Source organism: Nothoprocta perdicaria, unplaced genomic scaffold, assembly GCF_003342845.1.
Source record: "Nothoprocta perdicaria isolate Ctin4 unplaced genomic scaffold, notPer1 scaffold_202, whole genome shotgun sequence".
In the NCBI taxonomy this organism is placed as follows: domain Eukaryota; kingdom Metazoa; phylum Chordata; class Aves; order Tinamiformes; family Tinamidae; genus Nothoprocta; species Nothoprocta perdicaria.
The window spans coordinates 1,078,344-1,103,463 of NW_020455228.1; positions in this window are offsets into that span (position 1 = coordinate 1,078,344).

Here is a 25,120-nt window from a genome sequence, read left to right on the forward strand (position 1 = left end):
AAAAAAAAAAAAAAAAGAAAGACAGTTATTTTCTGAGAACTATCTAGATCTAGTAAAGTAAGTAAATATTATGTGAGTGAATATAAAGATTACCACAGTGACATTTACTGTTCCCTACAACTTGAATCATAAAGAGTTCTTTCTATAAGCAACCAAAAATACTGTCACCAAAGCAGATATTGAGATTATATTCATCACTGACAAGAGAAATGCTTTAATTTACTTTGAAGCATCACAAGAAAAACACTAAAGTATGACCACAGTACGAGGAGAAAAAAAAAAAAATGCAAACATACAATCTTAATCTTTTAGTTAAAGTGGTCTCCTCATGGCATCTCTTACAAGTCAGCTTGTCTTCATTCTCAAACTGATGAAGGTCTAAGATGTACAGGTACATTCTTAACAGTAAGGTGCTGTAATCAGAAAGCTAACACAAAATAGTGCCAAGTCAGTTCTTGGGAACTTCCAGTGGGAAACTGTAATTCCTCACTACAAATGCAAATGTTCCAGTAGCTATGTTGCTAGTAGCGATTATCTGTACCCTGACCAGTAGCAACAGCTGTTCTTCGCTTCCTGTCTCTGAACCTAATTTTAGAAATAAATCAGAAAATATTAATTATATATTTTTTGTAATTATTTCTTGCCTCTTAAGATGATCTAGAGTTTTCTAGCACTTTGTGACTTTGTGGCACCTTCTGCAGCTCCCTCAGGAGCTGCCATGACTTACTGTTTGAGCAACACTGCCCTTGCTGATCTACAAACAAAAAGAATTAACCTAATGAATTCCTCTCTAAACTGCTCACAAATCTGTACTGGTTTTCTGTCAGGATATTTTGCACCATTCATTGATAACAATCATAAAACATTAAAATCTTGGAGTTTTTCCTTGACGATGGATTGAGAAATCCCCTTGCAATATGTTCATATGACATGCTTATCAATTCTTGAATAACTATTGACAGAGATAGACTTAAAAAAAGCCCTGTCTTTTCTTAGCTAATTTTAGTTCCTATAATTATGTTTTTAATCATGCTGACAAGCGGTCATACAGATGGTTCTTATAGATCCACAGAGTTAGACTCAGTATTCTACCAGTTCTCATAACATCACTTTACATACTGAAATCAGTAGTGTTCATAGTTCCTTCCGCAGTTTGTTCATCTAATGGTTGGACTGTATCCTGCTTTTAACTTTCTCATTATCTCTCTTTGAAAGTTTTCCGTTATCTCTCCTTAATAGATCAATGGCAATCTCTGGCAAAAGCATGAACTTTTTCAACTGTAAATAGGAGGTTCTTCCAAAGTCCAGATTTGTTTGATCCCTTCCGTACCTCCAGACAGCAGAGCTGATGGATTTCTTCACTCAACCCTGTTGTCTAGCAGTGGAGCACTACACACTTGGTGTTCTGTCTGACCATGTTCTAGAAACACAGTGCAAAGAAATGCAACCTGCTTATCCTAGACAAAGGGCTCACTTCAACCCTCAAGTCCTACTGAGCACTATCACACTGTAATGCCAAATCTCTTCCTGTAAAAAATTTCTTTGCAAGATCTTTACTGTATCTCAGTAAATATCTATTTTAGCAGATTTTTTAATCTGCTTTTGTTGTTTATATTTTTATAATTAGCATCCCAACAACACTAGTCTTGTATAATCTTTTTTTTCCCATCTTTAAACTTTTTTTTCTTTTTTTTTTCCATTTTCTTTATCAGTTGCCCTTCTTATTATTTCTGTATTTAAAGACCCATGCTGCTGGGATACATGGCTTCCCCTGATCACAAGCTTCGTCTCATGTAAACAGTGAAAGCAGCATTCCTCAGCTTTCAGACCTTCTGAGAAGTCTATTTCATAGGATAATAATAATTTTAGGAGAATTTAGAATTAAAAAAAAAAAAAAAAAAACCTAATTCTTGCAAGTGTTCTCAAATATTAGGTAGCAATATGCTTTCCAGAACACAGAGAAGAATACTAATGACAGCCTTTTCAGATTTAAAAATGTTACCTTACTCTTTTAAAGGCATCATCTCCCACCCATGGGAGAACCTATGTAGTGGTTTGTAACATGGATAAATGCACACAGTACATTTCTATAACTAGCTCTAGAAAACTCTTCATATCTAGAGTAACTGAGAGTCTTCTTGTTCTTCTCAACCGCCACCTTTTTTATTTTCTTTTAAGGAATGTCAGTGAAAAAGACTTTCTGGTGAATTATTCCTTTTTATGTGCAGCAACTTACACTTTAAGGTTTAACTTCAGGATAGAAAACTATCTGTGATTAACAGTAGGATACTAAAGCAGGCTACATCTGCAAAAGAGTTCTTTTGCAGATGATCGTTGGATTAACCAAAGTTCTTTCTTCAAATAGCTACAGCTTGTGAAAAGTCAAACTGGTTCCCAATTTTAGATCTGTCAGATCAGATTCATGAATTTTTTTAAAAAGAAGATCCTTAAATGAGGAGTTCATCATTCCACATATAAAATATATGTTAATTTCAGTTGTCCTGGAGTCAGAAAGGTGGGAAAGCATATACTTCATTTTGTTAACAATAAAAAAATGCTTGCTAAACAGTTAGGTTTAGGAGATAAAATCTGCTATTTAAAAGAGTGAAAAAGAAGTGTAAAGAGGGTAGGAGGAAGGAAGCAAGCAAGCAAAAACAAAGGAATGAAGGATGGAAAAGAAAAAAGGAAAAGAAGGAAAAGAGGGAAAGAAATGAAAAGGAGAGAAAAGAAGGAAGAAAGACAAGAAAGATATATTTACATATCTCCCAAAGGCAAAAGGGTCACCTTGACTCACAGTATTCCAGCCTGGAAAAGGCAAAGAGGCAATTTCTTTGCTGGAAATTGCCAGAGCAATTTCTTTGACGGAACATAAAATGCATATCAAGTAAAAAAAAAAAAAAAAAAAAAGGAGATACCACCTATCATGTTGTTCCAGCTGTTCTTTGTTGAACCTCTTCTTGCAACTTTTTTAAAAGCTGTCAGATGTGCCTTGAATTTATTTTAGTCTCCAATTCAAACATTGTTTTAGCTTCTTTTGTTTTAGTCTGTCTTACCTTTCCCTAAACATTTCCCCGAATCCCATATTTATMTTGATTCAGCAGAACTTGCTTCCAGCTCTACTTCTTTTTTAATATTTTTTAAACTAGGCCCAATCTGTGAAACTGTTGCTATCACCTCCATGATAGCAAAACTTCACAAAATATAAGCAGTTTCCACTCMGAAAACAAGCTCATGGCAGATTCACTCATTTGTCATTGGTGTAATTTTATTGCTTTTTTATAAAGGATGTATCAGATCTTGTTTCCTAGAGCATAGGATGAACTGACTAAGGAGAAATTTGAGTTGGAAGGTTCAACATAAGAGCACTCTTTTTTTTTTTTTTAAGCTTTTGCTCAACATCAATTATATTTTCAAGGATTTTATGTCATGCTTTGTTACTTCTTTCATGATTTGGGAGATTTTCTCTTTCCAAGGGTGCAATTCAGTGACAGAGCTGAACCAGCTGCTGCTAAACGAGGTAGCTGTGGACATCAAGTCTATCTGCTCTGCTTCTGATTGCATATCCTGCTGTGCTGTTTGCATCTTTCTTTTGCCATGTCTCAGGCTCTTCCTGGAAATGCTCTCTTAACTGATTCCAGCCTGTAAATAGTTGAACAATAATTTTTTTTTCTTTTTTTCTTTTTTTCTTTTTTTTTAACATTTTAATTTTCCACTAATTTATCAAATTGAATCTAATCTGCAGAAGGTCTGCGAAGTGCTAGAGCAAATGTACTGTAAGCAGTGGGTTAGGAGGAGCTGAACTGTCACATTTTGGTGGAAGCTGAGTTAATACTCAGCTTACATTTAGCCATATTGTTGAAGTGCATCTGCACACACACAGAAACAATATTCAAAGCCTTTATGCCTGTGTTGTTCGTATTTCTGCAGGTAAGTCACATTTGTGACTTTTCTAGATGCTGACTTGTAGATGGTTTTAAGTGAGAGCTCTTTCTGCTTCATTATCAAGAAGCAGTTTATGAGAGATTTAACTCGCCCTTAAAGCTCTGTTAAATGAAGGGTGATGGCTTCACATACACACATCATTCAGTGTAGGTGAACATATTCAAAATGAATCGTGCTCAGATTCATCAGGCCACAAGCAGGAATGCCTTACAAATCTTTGCTGATTATTTGTCATTATAAATGAGTGTAATAGTCAAGGAAAGGAATGCTTTATAAAGAATATGAAAATGATTAAAATAGTACCCCAAGAAAAAGTATGTGAAGAAATATACAGTGCCTAAAAAGGGTTAAAAGTAAAGGGACAAAGTGGTAYTTGGTGCTAGCACAAGGGATGATCTGTAGAATTTGCATTTGGCCGAGTATGAGATATACTGCCTCTCCTGTTCGCTTCCACTGGGAGTATTTTATCTTTAACCATGTTTTATAACCTATTATATGCTTTTGGATGTGGTTCCTTCTCTTTTATTCATTTTTGGACCATATTGTCCCCCTCTTGTTATTTCTTTGAATATTATTGTTTTTTTTCTTCTTCTTCTGCCAGGCTTAGCTTAGCTGAAATTTCACTGTTTGGTTCTTTTTATTTACCAATAAAATTCATTATATCTAATGTGTTTGTGCCAGGCATAGGTGGAATGAGCTAGCTGCAAGCTGCTTTTTTGTCTCCTGAACTCTTGACAAAGCAAAGGCTTATCTGTGCGGTTTTGAACTGTGAGGCCTTTATGTATAAAATGATCTCAAATGGAATTTTGGCACAGGTTTCATGCACTGCTTATACCYGTTTTGGTTCTTCTAGTGCTTTTACTGATTTCTCTTATCATGAACACGACAACACTATAAAAATGAAGTAGATTCTCAATAACAGGAAAGACAACATTCWCTTTTTTATATTTTTTTTCTTTTTATATTTTGGTGGTTTATTTTTTGTTTTTCATCTCTTGCAAGCAGGTGGAATAGTGAGATTTGTTGCTAACACTGCTTTATTCTCCTTTAATAAATAAACTCTTTCAAGAGTTAAGCATCTAAATGATACTTCATCCTAGAAAGATAATCAAGCTAATATACATAAAAGAGAAGAAAAGGCAGTTTTAAAGGGTGATTTACCTCATATACAGTCACGCTTGTCCTGAGGAGGTTTACCTCTCTTGACTGAGTACCCAGGTAGATATGAACAATTACACTATCAATTAGACATTTCTCTTAAGTTCAGGTGGGTTGATATGTGTTTAAGCACAGTTAGAGACAAAATACCCTTTCTAATCCAAGTAAAATCCTTCATTTTACCTCTGTGATAAATTATTCTCATTTTACAGTTGAGGAAACTCAGGTCCATATCATTGCAAGAAAGTTACAGGAACAAATTGAAGTAGCCTAAGTGTGGATTTTAGAAATAATAGAAAATTATTTTTTCTCCTTTAAGAATGAAAGCATCATCTAGCTTTTCAGTATAGCATTTCAACAARAATAAATTGAACTTTTCCAACACATTTTATTTATTGTCTCTGGGAGATGGTAGAATAATTTGTATCTTATTATCTAGCTATTACTATTGGAAACAGAACACTTTGAAAAATGATTTCTTAAAAAACATCTGAAGTTATAACATTTCCCATCACTCCTTATAGACAGGCCTAATGATCTGTCATACAGAATTACCCTAGCAATGTAGCAGTGCTAATCAATATYAGTAGACAGACAGAACCGCAAACGGGAAAACAGAAGCAAAGGAGGCTGTCTTACCCACTGGATTTGTTCTTTTCTTGGAATTAAATGTGTATTTTCTAACTGTTTCATTAACTGTTTCATCTTCCCTTTCAATATGTGAAAGGACATAATTCTGAAATTTTTAACACTTTTTTTTTTCCTCCAGAGGGATTTTCAGTAATACAATAAGAAGCCTACGCTGGCTATGTGAAACTTTGAACTGTRCTAGTGTAGACTAAAGACACAGTTATTTTAGTCTAACAGAAACAATTTTGCTGATGAGAAGGGAATCCTTCCTTCATTCCTACTATCCTCCTTGTGCATACATGAGGATTCACGCATCTGACAAACTGACACACTCTTTTACTGTGGTGTTAATTCTCAGCCAGAGTATTTGCCTAATCTGATAATGCTCCTGCAAACATTAGAACCAGGACAAGCAAGTAACAGAAAATGTGGTTCAGACAGGGGAGAATCACAGAATGGTTGAGGTTGGAAGGGACCTCTAGAGACCATCTAGTCCAAACMCCTGCTCCAGCAGGGACACCCAGAGCATGGGGCACAGGGTGGCATCGAGGTGGGTTTTGAAGACCTCCAGAGAAGACTCCACAACCTCTCTGGGCAGCCTGTTCCAGAGCTCTGTCACTCTCATAGGAATAAGTTCTTGTGATATGGAATTGGAACTTCCTGTGTTTTAGTTTGTACCCATTCATAATTCAGTCTAATAATAGCACAAACCCAATTTCAGATTTAAGCATCTAGAATACATATTACTTAACATAAGCTAGGCCACACTGTAYCTTGTCTACTTCTTTTGGTGTGGATAACGCTATATGGTCCTCTTCATTGAAAGATGGTATGGTCTGAAATATCTCAAAGAATATTGTTCCTCCAGACTCTAGACTTTCCTTGCATTTAGCGAAGACTCTAGGCAAGTTTGTCTTTCTCAGTGAATTTTAAGCATTGTTTTGAGTCCACATATGAACTGTACAGGGCACAATCCTAACAACAGCTGCCTACCACAGCATCTGCTCCCCAAAAACTATATGAGGTTTTGACCGTTATTTTGTCTTGTATGTTACTGTTAATCTAAATGCTCTAGCATCCATCTTACATAATATCTTTAATTCATTTAAAATAAAAGTACTTTTAAAAACTGTAACATGTCCCTGAACATGTACAGTTGGAGTATGAATATGTACATAGAGATTTTTTGAAAATAAAGATAAGAGATTCTGAATTTCAAGAATGATAAGTTCCATGTTACATCAGAGGCAAAACAAGAAACAACAGTACTTGAGACGGAGTCTACAGGACATCGCGAAGAAAAACTTTATTTCAAGAGGAAAAAAGAAAAAAAAAAAAAGATAAGTTTCTCAGAAAATAAGTGTATACTACCTGTTCTAGCATCAAAACTGTTCTATATTAAAATCAGATTTCTTAAAGAACAGTTCATATAAATAGTGTCTTATTCTCTGAATGTATAGAACCAAATCTTTAATGAATTAAATGTTATGCAACCAGTTGCAGATGAGTAGTACAAGGTGAGAGCAAGGTAATTGTAATCTTTCCTGCCTTTTGCCTAATTTATTACCCCTCTTTAGCAGAAGTGTTAAGTGAGTAGAAACTGCTGTTTTACAGCATTTTGCATTCAAACTTAGCAGATGGAAATGAGTTTAAAAGCTGCAATGCAGCAGAGTACCATTTTTACCGCAACTAACAGTCTGTCTTCATTGGAGAAATTTGCATATGAAAATGCCTACAAAATTCAGTTGCCTTAGTATAAACCCTGGTTTATTACAGGTTAGCAGGTACATAGTAGGAAYTTGTACTATTACAAGTAAAATAGGATGACTTTATGTAACATGGCAAACATTTTAATGGCATTGCAAGCTAGCTCTCTCCCATTAAACTGCTACAATTATGGTGTAAATTCTTTACAAAGTTAATGAAAGTCCTTATCTAGAGAGATGTCACACCACTTACAGTTTTGCTTGACATCACACACCACGTCACAGTTGGGCTGCTTGGAGTTGACACTGAGTGAGAATCATCTCGCCTGACTTTAGATATCTAAAACTGAGCTAATCAGTGGAAAGAAGTGGTCACTTCCAGAAGATGATTCATCAAATTTATACTAAGAGCTTATTTTTGGATGAGATGAGTTATTTTTGGAGCTACTTTCCCTAGTTGCTACCAAAGAAATCTGAGGGAAACAGTTCAGACTACAGATGACTATCTCTTAGAAATCTAGTTTATCTAAATAAATCCCAATCATTATTTCTATTGTCATCTCTATCATCTCTGACATCATCATAACGTCATTCATCTCTGTCATCATCATAAATCAGTCATCTCTAATTTATAGCTATTTTTTAAAGAATATATGTTATTATAATACAGATTAATCTAACAGTTCCCTCATCTAAACCCATTATGCAGCCCGAATCCTAAAGACTGTGGTAGCACAGAGAGTTTCATGCTTTTGTTATGCAGCTCATTAATTTTAGAAACAAAGATGTTCAGCTCTCAGTACAACTTGGAAAAGTCTGAGATTTCTAAATTATCCTGACCAAGTAGCCAGAGATCATCAAAGCATAGCAGGACTCCAACTGTATTTACTTAGGCTAGGATTGAGGAAAGAAGATGGAAGAGCTATATCACACCTTGGTATTTGTAGTTTACTAGGTTCTGAAGAAATCAGTCTCTTGAACGACAAGAGCAAGAAAAGGGCCAGCAGGAAGAGCAGACATCCAGTAGTTACATATATCTATTCCATTACTCTCCAGTAATATCTACACCAGAAGTCTCCTCCAGATGGATGCTGCAGCACAGAGGCAAAATGTATGACATATCTATACTCCTACAGCCCTGGAAAATCATACAGACAGCTCATACAAAATTGCTCTGACTGCAAATGTGCATCTTTCACTAGCACCAAGGATTTGATTAGCAAGCAAATTTGATTAGCAAGGGTTAGATATCTAGTTCCTATGAATAACAGTGATAGCGTAGCTTTGGCTCTTAATGACAAGTGTGGTGTTGCTAAAGTACTACCCTAGATTTTTGGGGAGTTCAAGAAAGGAAAATTATTTTATGAAGTACATTCAGATTGCTGGCCAAATTGCCCCTACCAAAGATGCAGCACTGCACCAATATCACATCACTTTTCATTCCATAGCCCAGGAAGGGTTTTACATCATAGTTTAACTCCAATATTGCCCATAYTTGCAATAGTTTGACTGTTGACACCTCAAATAGACTTCAGAAGTCTGGGTACACCACATGAACTCACCATCAGCTCTTCAAACTGCAACCATTCAAAATTCCTCCATCATAGGTAGCTACAAATGACCCTAAAGTTCTGCTCTTTTCACTTCTTCCAGCAKTAGCTTCCCTGCTTCTCCAACAACTTTTTTCCTCCAAGAAAGATGTATAATGATCTCCATAATACTTGTGTTTCATCCTCAACAGCTCAGCCTCTTCACTAATTTTTTAACCTTCAGCTTTTTGTCTCAAAGAAACTAGCTAGCAATCTCCTTTACTGCACTCTTAGCTCTCTGAACCTTTTATCTGTTGGCTACAGTGAAATCAGCTAGCATTTTTTCTACTTTTTTCCCCTCACTTGAGTCATGCTGAAATCTGGAGAATCAACAATCACTATCCTTTTGCGATCTCAAAGGAAATACCCACACCTTTTTCACTATCAGTATCCTGCCAATGCCCAGCTGTCTTTATCTGTGCCTTCCCTTTCTGTATTTATCAGAACCAAGTGTCAGTCATTTCTCCTAATTAGATGTAACTGGCAAATAATAACTGTTCAGCATATAGGTTTTAGGCACAAGCTTTTCAAGAGGACTATAATGAAAAATCTAGTCTAAAACCATATCATTTTTCTGAGGCAAAGTATATGACAAACCTACATGATTTGCAAATACATCACCATAAAACTGGGTATTTCAGCCCCCATTTCTTGCCCCCTCCTGTTTGTTCTTACTGCCATACTTCACAGCTGGGTAACCTCTCTAACTGCAAAGCTTATCCTTAGTGTCCTTATTATGATCACACTACCAGCTGATATATTCATTTAACAAAAGTGACAGTTGACATCCCCTCTCCCAATGAAGGAAAAAATATCTTTTGAGTAATTCCTCAGAAATTCTTACCAGAAATTTCAGGCGGAAATAAACTATGAATAAATCTTCTGAGCTGATTTACTGCTCTATCAGATTCTACTGAAAAGAGTGAAGGTGAAAATCTTTCAGATAAAGCATCTGTGTTTTTTTTTATACAGAAGCAAACAAACAAACAAACAAGCTCATGCATTTAAAGAAGCGAAATATCAAATGGATTGATACAGGTGAATCTAAACAATGTCTCAGTTCATTTCTTCTTCAGTAGATGCACAAACTATTTTTTAAAAGCATATATATAAATACATAATCTCTATGCACTGTTGCATCATTATCATGAAAGATTTGAGTTTCTCTTTAACCATTTCAAGAAAATATAATTCAATCGTTTATTATATTATGCTAGACCAGAAAAAATGTAGTCAGAATTAAAAATATATGGATAAGAGGAAAGTACAAAGTTAATGTTTATGATGAAGACCTGAGGTACCTTAAAATACACCTAGTTTAATTCTCTGATTATGTCAATTTGTGTAGAAAAAGATACTGTCTCCCCTGACAAATTAGGCCTTTTCTGTAATTATCAGATCTACAAAAATATCATTACATATGAAATATTGTTTGTCATTTTCCATACAAGTACTGATCACATTTTTTTTGAATATTGTGTTGCTATATTTCTGTATGAGTCTRTATGGAATTCTGAAGTCTCAATACAGAAATGCGAAAGGTTAATTTCTTATGTATATAATATGTATGAAAAATACTGCGATGCTTGGTAAATACTTACATGGGATACCTCAGTATGAAAGTCCATGTGACGATTGGTTTGGGGTAGGTATTTAAGCTTTTTTAAGTACTAAGACTGATGTTTTTATCTGATTCATTTGCTTTCTCCTATCTTGCTCATTATTTATTATGCTGTACGTATCTACCCTCAAAAATTTTGAGGGAAAACAAAAAGGAGTTTCACTTTAAATCCTTCCTGAAGAATGTCAAATTCAATGTTTAAAGCTGCTGCAATCAGACTGACAATATTTCTTGCAATATATTGCCATCTAGAGGAAAAAATATATGTTGCTGCAAAATAAAAATGAGGGTTTAGGTGTTATTTAAATTTCTGTATATGCTACACTGAAAAATGCTCATTGTATTTCCTAGATACAAAATGAGTTTGAAATAAAAAGCCTAAATGTGTAAGCATAAAACAGTGCAGTAACACACATGCATATATACGTACATACGCTGAGCACAGTATATGACCAAGAAACAGCCAAATGTTATGGGAATTTTCAGTCTTTTATAAGATATAAAAGAAGATTTTTCCAAATAATTCATTTTGTGCATCCACAAATTAAAACTGAACTTCTGAATTTCTACTTTAGGTTAAGTATCATTCTTCTCAGAGAGTGGCACCAATTAAAAAAAAATTATTGATTAGAAGAATGGAAGTAGGTACCATATGTGGTAAATTTTTGCAAGCTACCTCACTCTGTTTTAAGTAGTCTTTAATGCAAATTCCTGAAGTACAAGTAAGTACAGGCTCATCTATATAGGCAAAGTAGTGATCTCATTTTTCCAACACATATTCAAAAACAAAGCAAAAAATCAGAATATTAAGTACTTCAAAAAAGCAAGAATTTGGACTACTTCTCTATTAATAAAAGAAATAAAGACACGGAAATAAGTCACAGAGTGCGACTATTCTGCCACCTTAAGAAAGGAGGAGAAATATATTGGCAACTACTGCAGACAGTTGGGAAAACCTCAGCCTCCATTGCTTTTTGTCTCAGTATCTCTCTCAGAAATGAAAAATTCATTAATTTTCACTCCTTATCTCCTTTTGAGACATACCTTATAAATTTATGAAATTCTCTTCCACCAGGCAAAGCAATACAAGCATATGATTTCATATTTTGTCATGAAACAGAGCAAATTATGCATTCACAGCAAGCAGTCTGGTCAGAGGTCATTTTCCTCCTGAAAAACACAAAGTGATGAGAACTGGTGTGTTCTGGAGTGTTTCCTTGCACTTGGACTATTGGACTATGGGACTTTTTAGCCATGGGACTTCCAAATTAAAAAACAGACCATAAAGGAGTGTGGATCTCCATATCTTAGCAGGAGCTTAATTTAAGGATTTTTGGATTAAAACAKTTATATAAAACACTTACATTAAACATAAAACACTCTTACAAATTATATAATGTGTTTATATAAAACGTATTAAAACACTCTTACAAATGAGCAGCATTAGTTTGTTTTCTTGCTGGTATGTGCTTGGGCATTGATAGGAATTAGCTCAGGCATGCAAAACAGAAGTTTTGAAAATGCTGTAACTTTGTGGTTCTTAAAACTTAGTATTTCCAGTTAATATTGCCAGCCTTTGCTTAGAAAATATATACCACATATGCTATGTTGAATCTTCATTTATTCTTGTGGCTGCATCTAAACTGATGGGCAAGTGCTCTACTGTCCTGGCCTGTCCAGACAAGGAAGCCGTCTGCAACCTGTGCCCTTCTTTCAGCAGCGCCAAGAAGAGAAGTCGAGGGAAAATGTACACTCAGGTCACAGCTGAACACACCAACAATCTCCCAAGAATGGTTAACAACAATATAGCATTTGTTGTTTTAATTCGTACACATGATGAGAAACACAAAGAAAAACAAATAATTTACATTCCAATAGTGAGTAAATTTAAGATCAAAATTAGTGTTAGTACATTTAATAACACTATGTTTTATAAAAATCAAATCGCAGCCAGTCAAAGCTTCACTTAGCTAAAGTTTTTCAGAAGTGACCTCTGGCTCTAGTGACTTACCTATTCARTGCTGAAACTGAGATGCTGTGACAGGAGCTAACTAATAGAGAATAAATTTTGAAAATCAGAATTCTGCCTACAGGTAGGCAGTCAACATTGAAAAAAAAAAGTCACTAATCACATATAAATATATTGCTCTACTTAGTCTGCTTTATTCTTGAGACAAAAAGGAAGAAGAAGAGCAAGAAGAAGAGAAGGAAAACAGAAATCTTAGGAAAACAGTCAGCTTAAGAAAAGATGGAAAAAGGCTAAAAATGAACAAGTTTCACAGGAAAAGAAGTAAGTGGAAAACTGACCTGGAGAGCAGAAATCAGAGACTGATGGAATATGGGCATTGGGCAATATGGAAAAAAGAATAAGATAAATACAGAGTTTGAAAAACAAATATAGAAACAAATCACATGTGCCTGAAAGATGGATATAGACTTGCGTGACTGAAGTGCACTGAGAACGTGTACAATATGTGTCCTTTCGCCTTGTCCAGACTCCATCACAAAATCTGTATTGGTTCACACTTTCACTGAAAACACCTCCAGCTTCCTTATCAGTTGACTTAGTTTTCTGAAATAATGCGGTAACAAGTATGCTTTACACCATAAAAATAAGCAAAGCCATGTATCGTATTTTATATATGTATTTTTTTGTCATACTACATCTAGATTAGGATGGAGATAATGTCTTTTTTTAAACTCAGGATAAACTGTGGGAGTAATTAACCACATGATAATGAATAACTTTCAGGGCTCCAAAGAAAGAGGTGAAAGCCAAGAATTTCAAAYGTTTTCCTATCACTAGCTCTCTTTCCAAGGGTCCCAAGTAACTCATGAAGCCTTACTGCCACATAGTGCTGCATGTCACTACAAGTAATCTTCCCCTTCTCGCTGCCCCTGCAGGATTTTCTTCAAAGTGCTTCATGGCAAACTCTCTGACTTCTTTTCTGTATCCTTCCCACATTATTCATGCCACCTCCTCTTTGCACCATCAGTCTTCCCCTAAGACTCTATTTGCGGGGAAATTCCAGCTGTCTTGCTCCTTCACTGTCCTCACCACACACTTGTAATGAAGGACAGCCTGCAGCAAAAACAACTGGAAACAATTTACTGAAGCTGCCATTTTTTTCTTAGTAGAAATACAATTTGCTGCTGTTTTGAAGTGGGAATGAAAATGGTGTCAGTTTTATCTGAAATCTAGTTTTGGTGTAGTTGAAGACTCTACAAAAGTACCTGTTTTAGAAAAGACATACAGGAGAGATTCTGTCAATCTGCTGCTACACACAAAAAAACACACACACATGCAGACCTTACATAAAATCGTGTTACAATAACACTGAAGCATTGGCCATTTTTCATCTATATTTTATCGTTTTGCCACTGCCATTGTAAGAGTAAGTACTGATAGCATAGCATGAGAAAAAAAAATAACTAAATTTCTTAGTCAATATGAAAAGTCAATTAGAAACATTTCCTGGGTAGACAAACATATATATTTGAAACTACTCATGTTTTTACTGTGTTTTTTTTTTTTTTTTTTTTGAATACTACATCCTTTTAACTGCAGCTTTTAAATGAACAATGCAGAATTGATATAAATACTAGAACTGAGCTCATTCTCATTGTTGCTTCTACCCAAACTATTATATTGGTGTATGCCATAAGAACTGGAAGCTCAGCAATGTCATTGTGAGGTGATGATACAAAACTGAAGTGACTGATGATACAGAACTGTGAGGGTTTTGCAGCACCAGAGGGTTGTGCTGTGTTCAGAGGGGCCTGGTCACAGGCCTCTGCGCAGTTGRGCAGAGAGGAACTTCATGAAGACCAGCAAAGATAAGTGCAGGGTCCTGAACCTAAAAAGGTGCCCAGGCAGCAGTTCACTCTGGAGCCTGACCTGCTGGGGAGCAGATCTGCAGATAAGAACCTCAGAGTCCTGAAGGACAAGTTTAGCATGAGGCAACTATGTGCCCTTGTGGCCAAGAAGGCCACTGGGCTCCTGGACTGCATTAGGAAGAATGTTGCCAGCAGATCAAGGGAGATGATCCTCCTCCTCTAACTCAGCCTTGAGGCCACATGTGGAGCACTGGATTCAGTGCTAGGCTCCCCAGTACAAGAGGGACATGGAGTTACTGGAGTGACTCCAGCATAGAAAGATGATCAGGAGACTGCAGCATGTCTCCTGTGTGGAGAGGCTAAGGGATCTGGGCCTGTTTAAACTAAAAAAGAGAAGGCTGAGAGGGAATCTGATCAATGTGTTTAAATATCTAAAGAGAGGCTGTCAAAAGAATGGGACCAGATGCTTTTCAGTGGTGGACAGTGATAGGACAAGAGGTGACATCCACAAACTGAAGCACAGGAAATTTCACCTAAGGAAAAACTTCCCCATTGTGAGAGTGGCAGAGCACTGGAACAGGCCGCCTGGAGAGGTTGTGGAGTTTCCTTCTCTAGAGATACTCAAAAGCCATCTGTACGTGCCACCTGCGCAAAAAAAAAAGCCACCTGTGCAACATTTTCCAGGTGTCCCTGTTTGTGCATGGTGTGTGGACTTCATGATCTCCAAAGATCCCTTCCAACTTTGATCATTCTGTCATTCTGTGAGGCCACTCTCAATTGTCTTTGAAACATCATGGCAACCAGGAGAGACTCCAGAAAGCAAATAGGGAAAGTAAATTTCACTCCTATCTGCAAGAAGGGCAAGGAGCAAGATCTGGAAAACTACAGCTGGTCTCACTTGGATCTCTGGCACAGTTATGGAGGAACTGATCTTGTATACAATTTGCAGACACGTGAAGAATGGGAAGTTGCTTGGATTCACGGTGTGGATTCACAAAGAAGAAATATCCAATCTGATAGCCTCCTGCAGTGAGATGACAGGCTTGATAGATGAGGGGAGAGACATGGACAGATGYTTTTTATCTCGATTCTAGAGATACACTAACATTTCTCCCATAGAGATAAGTGGACAGGGTTAGATAGACAAATAATGAAAAGGAATGAAAACTGACTGAACTAGACTCAGAGTTGTGATCAATAGCACAAAGTCCAGCTGCAGGCCAGTTGTTAGTGGTGTCCCCCATTATCCATCTGTGGATAGTGGGTCCAGTACTGTTTGCTAATGATGCAACTCTAGCAAGTGTGGCAGTGCTGCCTTTCAGAGTGACCTCCCCAGGCTGCAAGAACGGGCACACAAGAACCTTGTGAAGTTCAACAAAGGAAAGTGTAAAGTCCTGCACTTGGGGAGGAATAATCCCCATGCACAGGACACCCATATCCACAGCCAACCAGCTGTAGAGCAGTTTTGCAGAGAAGACTTTGGGGGTCCTGGTGGACAACAATTTGAATATAGATAGGACATGTGCCCTCAAGGCAAAGCAAGCTAGCCCTTGTGGGCTACATTAGTAGTAGTCTTGCCAGCAGGTCAAGGGAGATGATCCTTCCTCTGTGCTCAGCACTGGTGAGGCTGGAGCGCTGGGTCCGATTCTGGGATCTCCAGTACAAGATATGAAGCTGCTGGAGTCCAGTGAAGGTCAAAGATAATTAAGATTATAACACAAAGATAATTAAGGCTGCAGAAGAGAAGGCTTGGGGGAATATTATCAGTGTGTACAAATATCYGATAGTAGGGTGTAAACAGGAYAGGGTCAGGCTCTTCACAGGGGTGCCTAGTGATGGGATGAGAGATAATGAGCACACACTGAAACACTAAAAAGACYGTATTTCCCGTGTTTAATAGGCACATATAAAAACTACACGTCTATGACAGGATGACAGAAAACAGATTCAAAAACACAAACCCAAAAATGTCAGTCAGCACCATCCCTTCAATCAAGTTTAAACAAGTTGTACCTCATGCAAGTTCTTGAGATGTTAGGAAAAAGCTAATTTGTTTCTTGTAATGGTTTCATCAAATTTTCTTTGTAGCTAGCTTATCTGAACATGTGGTCATAATTTTTAGGAAAAACTTAGTAAACAGTATGGTAAAATGCATAATTAATGTTCTGTTAAGTGATAAAGTATTCAAGAATACTGAGGAGTGCTACCCTGTAAATTCTGTAGAAATTTAACTTTAGCTCTTCCAGTCCAAAACTCTTCCAGATTATTATCCCAATCCCTAATTACCTGACCTGTTATATGAAATGGCAACTGTGACTGGACATCAGTAGCTTTAATACTTATTTCTTTTTGGTCAAGATTAATATTAGAGTATAGGAGAATGAATTCCTGGAGCTGTATATGTGGATGAGATGTGGATGAGATGTGGAGATGTGGAGAGAACCCAGTCCTTTAGGCTTACATTTTTGAGCATTTTATGCAAATATAGTGGAGGAAAAGGAGAAGTGTTCTGATATTTATATTTTTTTAATAATTTCTGCTAAATCTCAAAATAATGTATACTTCTTTACAGCAAACCTCAGGAGTCAAAATTTACCCATTCCTACGTAAACTCATAGCATGCACAGCTCGGAGACAGCAACCCAATCAAAACTGACATCTAAACTTAAGACACTACTACAGTTTTGACATGGCTGCCATTCTTTAAAGTAGCTTCAGATGTCATACTTTCTAAAGGAACAGGAAAGGATTGAGAAAATGGTTATAGTGCCAACSATAAAGAGAACCAATTTCCTGATTTAGAAAAGAATTCATTTTTCTCATATATACTTATTTTGTTCATAAGACCAGACTTTTCCAAATTTCAAGTGAAGAGAGAATTTGGGGAAGGGGGAGAAGAAGGGCAATGAGAGCTATTTCCTTCATGTCCATGGTCCCTGTAGAGTCTGCATGGTAGAGGCATATGTAAACTAGGAGAGCAACATAAAGATCATTTTGTAGGACCAAATGTAGATCATTTCTGTGTCCTGTTGCTGCTTCTTCGGTTTTGAGTCAAATTTAAAGTTCTACTAATCAGGGTCCCAAACCAGCCTAGATCTAAAGAGATGAAAAAGAGAAATTGTAACTATTAGATACTCTAAAAAATGTTCTACATGGTAGAACATCTGCAGTACAGTGCAGGACTTTGCATAGCAGATCAAAATTTACTTTTATCTTGATTGCATTCAGATCAAGAGGTAGAACCCACCCTCCTTTTTCTTCTGGTTTCCTGCTRTTGTTGCTGCAGCAGTGTATTTCTTCTTCCAGTTCACTTTGTATTTTCAGTAAARAGCTAAGTTGTGGCTCTTGGCTTAAATTTATGTTATAATTGTGAATGTCGGTTTTGAATGACTTTACTACTTGAAGATTATCAAAGCGACTTTTTCTTGAGAATGGAGGTAAGAATATATCTGTTCTACCTGCATCATACTTAGGTTTTTAAGKTTCCAGGAATTTCTCTTCAATTTGACACATTAATTTTGGTGTGATTGATAAAAAGAAAAAAAAAAAGTGTTACCCACAATTTAAAAACATTTCTTTTCAAAGTTTTCAGGTTATTATTAGTGCARGTGAAAGCCTCCTTCAAATTCCTCCTTCTTTCTGATATTTTTGTAGATTCATGAAAACATGATAGGTTGCTAATATCCACGGAAGACTGCTGTTATTTCTAACATATTTTACTGGCATTTTTCTTGCAGATGAAAACATTAAAGAAAACAAAACATATAAACATATTTTTTTTAAAATACAGTTTTACAATGAAAATGGTTATACTTCCTTCTAATTATTCTTTTCTATTTTGTTCTAAAAATTTTCATGTTCTTCAGACTACAGTGCAGATGACTAGAATGACCAGCAATTCAGAATCATTATTTTATCCTTTCACAGTGTAAATGAAAATATGTCTTTCAATTGTCACAGTTATAGCATATGTCTGCCTACACATGCACAAATGTACCTGATACAAATACAAAAGAAAAGAAATCCTTTTCACAGTAAAAGCTGTCATTATGGAAAAGGATTTCTTTCTCTTCTTCTAATCTTTTATTTAATCTTTTTCTTTTGAATATTGTCATACCCAGAGCTTTTTGCTTACTGTTTTCAAATTAAACTGAAGTCATTTGCTATGGAATAAAACTTCCAGGTTGATGAGTGGTTGTGAAGAGCTTCAAAACAGAAGTACCTCTAGATATTTCATCAGTGATCAGAAATGTGGGAATAGAGCAGCAGAAAAGTTTTGGAGTCCAGAGAAAAAAAAAAACTGTACTGCCTCCTGCTTGCTTACAGTTGAGCATTCTAAATTATTTTTCTAATTCCTTCTACGTCTCTAACTTTGTTTCCTTTTCAGATTACTCACCTGAAGGGAAAAATATTACTCTTTTAAAACATAAATACTGTTTGGACTCCTACTTTAAGTGCTATCAAGCATACTCTGACTTCACCTAAAGAAATTGAATCCACTGAAATCCCCATTCCTCCTGTCATTTAACACTAGTCTGAGCCCACACTAGCAAGTGTACTGTGAGAATAAATCTTATTTCTCTCTTAATGCTTATTAAAATATTGTGAAATTCAAATTCAATGAATGTGAACCACATTTCCAATTTTGTGATTAGACTTCTGTGCATAATAATACTGTCCAGATTTCTGTGTATAATAATCATGTGCAGCCGGTATTTTGTTAGGTGTGTATACATACTACCTATATTTGATATTAACAGAGCTAAGTACAGTCTTAGGAATACTGAGCCAGGAGAGGGTCAATATAGGTGGTTCTTTGATAGGCAGCTGCCACAGGATCAAGTTCAAACTTCCTCACCCAGGCTCTTAATTTCTGTTTTGCAGGACATGAAAGGCAGCCAGGTAATTCCAGGCACCTGATTTTTAGCACATAAAATGTAAGTCTATGTTGTGTATATAATCACTAAAAAAAAAAAAAAAAAGCTTCCTGAAGAGCATTTCAGAGCTTTAAGTTAGGAGATGGTCTGGTCTCTCTACTCAGCCTTGACATTCCTGCAGTGATACAGTGCTGTCACACCGCGTGGTGACTTCCCCAGAACAGGTCAAGAGGAAGGATTAGCAACAGAAGTGCAGCTGAGGAAGGTCCTGAGTCAAGGCTTCCCAGCTCTTCACTTAGATGGCAAAACTGTCTTCCCGAGAAGAAAAAATCCTCTTTCTCTCTGTAGGAAGACTGTGGGCAGCCTTCTCAGGTAGAGCATGTAGGCAGGATTTGGGATCTGGGATGCTGTCAGTCTRCTTGGGGGATGTTTTTGCCAACGACTCTCTTTTCCTGGAAGGCAGCACATAGGGAAAAGGCTGCGGGACTGCTGCCACCCAGGAAACAATATGACAATCTCGAAAGAAAAAGTAAGCAAGAAGGAGCCTCTTCCTTTGGTCTAGTGCTACTCTGTGGGAAAGCGGAAGTCTTGAGGTTTGGTCACAATAACTGAAAACAGCAAGTAGCTTGCGATTTGTAATAAAAATGCTGGTAGCAGTGTGAGAAATGTGAGCTGGTGCAATCAGATGACAATTCTGATTACCAGCATCCCAGAAGCTGGAGCAGAAGGAAAGCCTGGGCTTCTCCAAGTTACCAGGTGGTGACAGAGCATTGTTTTGCACAAGCTAAAAAGTGATAAGCTGTGTCTATGGCCTGTGAAAGTTGTGCCAATTTCTTCTATCCTGGAGAAGGATCCTGAGAGGACAAAAGTCAGGAGGCTCTCTAGTAGCACATCAGTAACCCATGGAAGCTGACATGGGAAGTAAAGCAGAGCGTGATATAAGAGCCTTTATTGCAATCATTTTTAAGGGTTTATGCACAAAAGGGGAAACAGAACCCCTAAATCTGCACCTACACTCAAACTAGATTCAGATGAAAAAATACATATTTTGCTTATTGGTTAAAAAAATAGTTCCCCCCCTATATTGTGTGTATATATATAATGTATATATACACAYAAATTTCTGGATTAGAAAAACAGATATAAATGAGTGTAGGTAGTAGGGTAAATCTATGGCTTCCCTATTACAGAGGAATAAGGTATCATAAAACACCTCCCACTCGCCTGCTGGGAGAACAAGAATATGTGAGGCAATTTTCCCCTTTTCCATGCATGTGGGCAGAGGGTGGGTTGCATGGGGAAAAAATAGGAGAAAGGCTGATTGATACATTAGCAAAAAGGCAAGACAGACTAAATAGGGGCACGAAAATGCCACAGTTAAACCAATAGTAAAGATGTACCACTCTGCCTAGTGTACCTGATTAGACATATATAAAAAGAATAGAAATGATCCATTGGCTAGTTCTTACCATGTAGTTTTCAGATGCTTTATTTAAAACTGATACAGACTGATTAAAAAATTATATAAGATTTTCCATCTATTTGAAAGTGATAAATATTTGTTAATAATTATTTGTTTACTCAGCCATTCCAAAAATAAAAATGTTTAATAAATGAATCAATATACCAGATGTGGAGAAATCTACTTTTGCAGACTTCCTTAAAAATCATCTCAGTGTGCAAAATTAAGGTTAATGTGAGTAAAGTACTGTATAACACCAATGCTAGGCAGGATTTGTGTTGACTGATTTATGCCATCTGTTCACGACTCAGATATCTCTTTCTCTCGTTTTCAAACAGGGAAAACAAAAACAAAAATTGCTCTTCCCAGTCTTAAGTTATTTACTGAACTTATTTGAATTTTCAATATTTATTGAATTGTTATTTTTGAATAGCTCTGATACCATAATACCAAGTCACAGTTAAGCAAAAAACACGCACTGCAAGATAACAGCATTTTTACAGAGAATAAAGAAGTATTGCAATTAGCAAATATTTTCCTAAAAGCCAAAAAGCTTACATCCATTCGGCAGACTTGCATGAACCTAAACTTTTTTTAATTATTATTATTATTATTGTCTACATCTGGTATTCATAAAAAAAACGGGACCTGGCAACCAAACTTTACATATAGCATTTTAAAGAGGCAGTGTGCAATAAAATTTCCACTTTTTTTTTTTTTTTTTTTTTTTTTAAATAAGGGAGGGTGGTTCTTAAATAAAAGATCAGCACTTTTCTCAGTATCAGCTAAAGTAAATGCAATAAGACTATGGATTTTTAATTTGCCGACAGCAGTTTGAACTTTTTCATTAAGAACATCTTCAATTTGCAGACAAAATTTTTCAGTGTAATTCTTTCCTTCAAGCTCTCCAATTTTTCTTTATATATAAATATTTATTTATTCTCTYGCTCTCTTTTGAGAAAATCACAGTATCACTTCAGCACTTCATTCACCGCACCGCGGGGCACAGATTTATATTTGCCTCCTTTAAAGCAGACTTTAGGAGCGTTAGGACTCCAGGCCATTAGGAGCGGGGCTGTCCCTGTTAGGGCACACGGCACACGGCACCGGCGCGGCTAACGCTCCTAACGGTCGCCGCTCGGCCCGGACGCGCAGCCAGGGCGCGCGTAACGGCCGCGCTGCGGCGGGCGCCTCACGGCRGGGCCGCCGCACGGCCGGGCTGGCGGGCAGCGCTGCCGGCGGCCGCTGGGGGGCAGTGCAGGGCGCCGCGCCGGGAGGCGGGAGAGGCCGCGGCGCTGGCGGGAGCGGCCGCGGGCAGGCGGCGGCGGCGGAGAGCGGCCCGCTTTGCGCTGCCCTGGGGTGCCTCGTGTCCGGCAGGCGCCGCGTGGCGTTGCGGGCGCCGCTGTGTCGCCCCCTCGGAGAGGCGCTGGGCGCTCAAACTTGCGCGCGGCAGCAGCGGGGGCTGTTTTCCGAGTCGTAACGGGTTAGTGCCGTTAGTAAGTGGGGGCAAAGTAATTCCTGCATCTGCTTCTTGGGGAAGAGCCTATGAAATCTGTTTAAATACTACCCGCTGATGCATGATGCACACCAAATAACCTCACGACACACTGGCACACTTTTTTTTCTTTCTTTTTTCTTTTTTTTTTTTTTTTAACAACCCTTACTTTTGGTTAATAATCATTAAAATGTTTTCCATTAAAATATTTTACATCTGGCAATACTCTTGGAATAATTAATTCTCCCGTGTTGGGTCACAAGTCAGAAATACCTCCAGGAGAGATGGGGCTGACATAAACCTTGGTCCTTGGTTTGGGAAAGTGCCTGTTAAGCCTCTGAGATGGTGTTGGGCTGCCTCAGTGCTGTGGAAAAGCAGTGGGGTACTAATAGTGAGGCCCGGTACAACGGACGTGAATGCAGAGTGAACCTGAGCCAGGCACATGTTTTTCTTGCCAAGGAGGCAATTGATGGAGAGGAGGGTGCTGCTCTGGTCTGCTTGCCTCTGGTGGCAGCACCACAATTACCATATTCACTGCTGGGGACCCCCGTTAAAGGACAAGGAGAAATTGGTTTAGTGATGGGCTACCAACACCATGCCATTTGGTGATGGCCAAGGACCTAAGCACACCCTGCAAAACAGGGATTTGGGGAGCTGGGCTTTGGTCTGGGGAAGGAAGCTAAGGGATGAGCTGGTAGTTGCCTATGGCAGCCTGAAGTGCAGGTACTGAGGACYGTAGGGCTGGATCATACAGTGAGTGCCACTGGTCCAAGATGACTTGGGAGGTTCAGGTTGGGCATTAGCAGGAAAAAGTCATCAGGAAAAAAAGTCAGGAGAACTAGAAGAGGTTGTTCAGAGACATTAAGGAATCTGCCCTTTCAAAGCTGAAAGACCCGGCTGACCTGAGCGTGACGTGACAGTCCCATTTCAAGTAGGCAGTTCAGACCAAGTGATCTCCAGCAGCCTCTTCCTAACAGCACTTCTGTTAATCAGTATTTCTATGATTTTTATACTTGTCATCTTTGACAATTCTGGCTTTCTACACCGAATTGTAGTGTAGGATTTTAGCAACTTTTTATGTTTTTGTTGGATCAAGCATATATATGGTACTATGCTTGGCCTAGTAGAACTTTATGTTTCTGCATTTATAAAGCATTTATAGCTGAGTGAATGAGATTAACCATTCATTTGTTTTTATGATGGAAGAAAATTCTTTTGGGATAAACTTTGACACTGGAGTTTTGAGTTTATAAGCATCCCTGCCCTGCAACTACTTAAAAAATAAATTAGTTGACCTATTTTGAATCTCTTGGCTCAATAGGCATGGGCAGGGTTTTTAAATAGCATTGAAAAGATCATAACTTTGCCTCCRACACCACATGCTGTTAAAAGATAATAATTTAGTGAAGTAGGTGTTACTTTATGTCTCCTGGTTGCAAGATGTAGATCTCTGAATGGAGAATATACTGGGAGTATTCAAATAGTAAGTTCAAATCTGGACTACAAGGAGATTTTGCCTCATTGTCACCAAGGAACATCAATACCATTGAAAACTATTAACTCCTGACTACAGAGCTTAACTTACTAAGATGTCATATAAATAATAAAATTAATTCCATCTGTGATAACACAGTTGACAATATTCAAACAGCTACCTCCAGACGCAGACGTGAGTCTTCAACAATAAAAATTTAATTTGGAAAATTACAGCCTAGCCCTGAAAGGTTTTATATATATATATTTATGTGTATATATATTTATACACATATATATATACATATATATATACATACACACACACACATATATATACACACATAAATATATCTGTGTATATATATGTGTGTGTGTGTATGTATATATATATGTATATGTGTGTATATATATATATATAAAATCATCGAATGATGCAAAAATAAGTATCAGCTTCCTGAGAAACAATAACCGTAGTGAACAATAGGAACGAAAAGCATTACTGGAATAATAAACATGGCAAATAAAATAAAATAATAAAGAATAACCAACTGCAATATTGAACAAAGAGGAAAGGAGTGAGTGATGAAATCTTACATTACTGCAACTAGAGCATTAATCACAAATGATTACAGCTCAATAAGGTAATGAAGAGAGAATCTCAGGTTTGCTTCATTTTAGTGAAAGGGAAAGTGTTTTCTATAAATACCAAATATATGAAAAAGTTTTTGGTTGAATTAACAAARATTTGATCTAAAGTTATTCCTTTATGATTCAACAACCATGGACTAAATATTATTTTGAAAAATTTAGTAAAAACYTTATAAATTTCATTTACACCTGAGAATATATTGTCCTTCAGAATCTTCAAAGATTTGCATGACGTAACATGTAGCAGTACTTGTTTCTTCAACAACAAGATACCCCCAGAAATATTAGTGATCTCTGTAAGGTCACTAATTAAGTGATCTCTGCAAGGTGAAGAGTGACCTAAGGGAATTCCTCACCCATGGAGGTGATGGCAATTCTTAGTCCTCTCTGAAAGCAGAATGGGAACAGAAAAAAAATGGTGAAAACTTTCATCTAATGCTCTAGAGTCCTGAAGCATAAAAAATACATATGTCATTTATTCAAGTATTATTGGTGACATTAAGTATTTTTGAAGAAGACAGAAAACAAAACTGTTCACATCCGTGACATACATGGAGGCACATAGAAATAATTGAGACCACAGTGTCTGATGGGGTATGTAGCATTAGAGAAGCATAGAGGGTGGCAGGGTTGTGGCCTCATCCATAGCACTTCTGGACTGAGCCAGGGGGTGTTTTTA